Here is a 4227-nt window from a genome sequence, read left to right on the forward strand (position 1 = left end):
CGGTCTATCTGGATCACATTTTCTTTATCCAGACCACCCTTGACAGGCATGTGGGTTGTTGATTCCATGTCTTGGCTCTTGTGACTAGTCCAGCTGTGACTTTCTTGAGAGTCGGATTCAGTAGGATTCCTCTCAGTTCCTAGCCAATGCCACCAGAGTTGTCCCAGAGTGGGAGCTGCCAGCCATCTCCAGGGCTTCGACAATGCCTGTGCATGCTGGTGACTGCCCATGCTTCCTGGGGCCGTGGCCTGCTCTCCTTCCTGCATTCTGCAACAGCTGCCCAACTGACCTCCTCGGCCTGCCATCCAGCCTTTTCCATTATTTTTCCTCTATGCTGCTGGGATAAAAACGGAGTGTCGGTGTGTTCTCAAACGGGCGATACGATGAGGAACTTGTAACTCATCTCTTGATCCTTTTCCCCACCCGCACACCACTTCTCCAGACTCCAGTTGACCTGAAGCCCAAACCCTTTGCGCTCTCGCACCTCCAGTCTTTGATTTCTTCATCACTCTCTTCCTGGAATTCACCTTCCTGCCACCCCGACCCTTGGTCTCATCCCCTCTGGTCTCTCAGGACGCCCACCCCTCCGGAGTGTGGCCTGCCTCTTGCAGTGCTCACACACCTCCCCAGGCTTCCTGCTCTGCTCACACCATCACACTAGTCTAGCTGTTTACAATGCTGCCTGCGTCAGAGCCCTGGAGTCTGTGAGCACAGGATCAAGCCCCTGGTTTTCCCTGTGTCCCCACATCTGGCGTTGGCTTGGGTGGATGCTGTGTGAATGGATGCATCTGCCGTAGTCTCACGCAGCAGAGTGGGGCCCAGGCCTGTGTCCCCTTGGCCTCCTCCTTCTGCCGCAGCATCTGTGCCTGCTCAGACTCTGCCTACGGATTCTGGGAACAACCTCCTGTCTCTGCAGAAAACGGCTCAAAGCCCTCCTCAGATTTCAGGTCCTCCCAGAAGGCTTCTCAGACGAGGTGGGCTGAATAAGGCTCCTCACCTCCCTCAAGCTTCCGGGATGAGAAATGCTCTTTCCTTCTCTGTCCCTCTAAGCTGACCAAATAAGAAAAATGTAGGGCCTAAAAACAGAAACCAACAAATTGAACTTCATCATAGAAATGGAGTGAGTGACTGCGTGTGTGTGGGTGTGAAAACTGAGCAGAACTTGAACTCACCATCTGGACACGCGTCCAGGGCCTCCAAGCCCCTCAGAAACACACCAGGGAGAAAAGACGGTGCAACCACGAGCTCTAAGAGGTTCATGTGTCCTTGGGGAAGGAAGAAGGGCTTGTCACATTCGTTTTTACTCAATCTGCTACTCTGGAAAATTTCAAATATATTTAAACATTGGGAGAATAGTAGAATAGGCTGTCATATACCCACCACCAGCTTCACCAATGATCAAATTATTGCTCAGCAAATATAAACATCTATTCATTAGAGATTTAATGATTAATTGAAAACATTGGTTTTATCAATGTTAACAGTACATATTAAGTGTTAATGTAAATTTAAATGTTATTCCTAATGCTAATTAATTCAATTATATATTACAATAATGTATACGGTAAGGTTTAGAATGCCCAGCATTTATCTTATTTATTTATAATACAATAATATGTACAATAGGTTTACCTAACATTTATTAGGTTGATGCAAAAGTAATTGTGGTCTTCGCCATGGAAAGTGATGAGTTCTCAGTCACCTGGGCCCAGGCCCAGTTCCAGAACATTCGTGTCAGGGACAGAAGAGGTGACCTTGCTGAGCTTCTACATGGGACAAGAATCCAGTAGCCCCCCTGGGATCACCCAGTCCCTCCTTGGGTTTCATGGAACTCAAGAGGGGCCCACAAAGTAGTAAGTGTCAGCTGTTAAGGCAGCATTCTGGCTTTTGGAAAAGCTGGAAGTGAGAGTCAACTGATGTGACTTCTTGACAGCTGGGTAACATCGGCCATGTGCATAACGCCTTCTGGGACTTCATATTTTTTGTTTGGTGAATGAAAACTGTTTAAGGGACCACATGGGTTTCTGAGGAAGAAGGAAGAAAGAGGCATAGTTGGGATTCATGTGAGGCTCAAAACCGAGGTCAGAGTCTGCATGCACCCCCACCTCTCACCCCACCTGGCTTCAGATAAGCGGGGAGTGACGGGGTCCCGGAAAGGTCTCTCCGTACATGGCTCCAGCCATGGGAACAACAGCAGAGACACAGCCTCCAACTCCCTGGAGTTGGACCATCTCTGGTATTAGAAGGGTCAGACCAGCACAGAACGGGCCAAAAAGAGAGCTGCTCTTTCCCATCTGCATTTAAATAGAGTGAGAGCTGCTGAATGCCTGAGCGCTCTGGAGTGTCCACTGCGGGGGAGCTGTGGCAGGAGGAGGAAGGGAAGACCAGGGAGGAGGAAGGAGAGAGGTGGAAATCAGAAATGGGGGCTCCTGCGCCCACCGGCAGGAACACCACTACCCTAATGTTGGGGACGAGTAAACACAGACAGACTCCACCTGGATGCCTGTCAAGGGACAGCTGGGAGAGTTTGGAGCTGCTCACCCATCTGCTGGTTATCCCATACACATCACACCCGAAGGGGTTTTGAAAAGGAGTTGTTCTGACAGTTATTTAATTAGGGCTCAGCTCTGAATATGCAGCCTGGCGGTAGCTAAAATGCCTTGTCCCATCAGAGCCTAATGACATGACTTCATTACAAAAAAAGGTATAAAACTCCGACAGTGACCGTCCCTGATGACAAGTGAACATTGCTGATTAAAAGCCACCAGTTTGACTGTAAGCAGATGAGGGTGGCCTGGGAATTGGGAGGAGACTGAAAAAGGGGGTGACACTGTCAGGATGATGATCACTGGTTATGGAGACTGTGGCAATGGCCTCAGGATGGCACTCTGTCAAATGCATCAGCATCATACTCTTTAAACACCTGCAGCCTCTCCTCCTCAACAGAGCTGAAGACGGGTCCATGGGCGTCGTGACTGCTGAGGCCTCTTCACCACTGTTTCCCCTGAGTTAGTCTCGGAAATCCTCCAAAATAAACCTTGGAGGAGGACTAGTTTTTTGAAATGTTATAATGTTAACAACCACAAAACAAAATACCCTTAAAAGCGAGGGAGATACGGGGGAGCTAAGGTTTGTGGAACCACCACGTCTTTGCAAACATGGTTCATTTGACACTTACAGCAACTCTGTGAACCTGGTGGTGATATTGGTGATATGACTCCCACTGCACAGATGACACAGTGGCTCTAAGAAGTTACAGAACTCAGGTGGTGTCGGTGGAGCTGGTCCGTCCGACCCGCAACGAATTCCCTCTGCTCTCTGTGCATCCAATGCTGCTAACTGTGGTGCCGCCTTCATTTGTAGGGGCTCACGGGGCACGTGGGCCGCTTGCTCCTACCGCCCTCATGATCCTGCTTCGGGCCGTGGCGTATTGTCACCCCGTAATCGTAAGGTAAGCATCATTCTGCATTCTGCTGTTTTCACCTCATGTTGTTTGTCAACATTTTCCCATGGTGCTCGTATTTATTTTGAAAGCCTTCATAAAACCCAGTGAGTTAAAGCCTTGTGATAATTAATTAATTTAGTTTTGAGACGGATTCTCCCTTTGTCAGCAGGCTGGAGTGCAGTGGTGCGATGTGGCTCACTGCAACCTCTGCCTCCTGGTTCAAGTGATTCTCCTGCCTCAGCCTCCTGATTACCTGGGATTATAGGCACATGCCACCATGCCAGGCTAATTTTTTGTATTTTTAGTAGAGATGTGGTTTCACTGTATTGGCCAGGATGGTCTCGATCTCTTAACCGCATGATCCACCCGCCTAGACCTCCCAGAGTGCTGGGTTTACGGGTGTGAGCCACCGTGCCTGGCCTGATTTATTGATACTTAATCCTAGCGTTAGACAATGAGATTAGTTCTAGTATTTTGCTATATATGTGACACAACACCCAGTGTATCGTGCAGCAGGCAGTATTAGGGAGCGGATGAGAGTCAGCCCCACAGTCAGGCCGCCTGTGTTTGGATCCCAGAACCGCCACAGAACGCTGTATAGCTTGAGGCAGGTTTTTGACCTCTCTGTGGCTTCAGTTTCATAATTTATAAATCAGAGATAACACGAGCACCTCTCTCAGAGGCTCCGGGCCCCTAGAACAGAGAGACCTGGCTCCAGTAATGCAGAGTCTTGGGTCTGTGGCTTTCCCGTCTCAGCAGCCTCTCTTTTGGTGACCCCTCCT

The sequence above is a fragment of the Callithrix jacchus genome, chromosome 14 (assembly GCF_049354715.1).
Source record: "Callithrix jacchus isolate 240 chromosome 14, calJac240_pri, whole genome shotgun sequence".
NCBI lineage: Eukaryota > Metazoa > Chordata > Mammalia > Primates > Cebidae > Callithrix > Callithrix jacchus.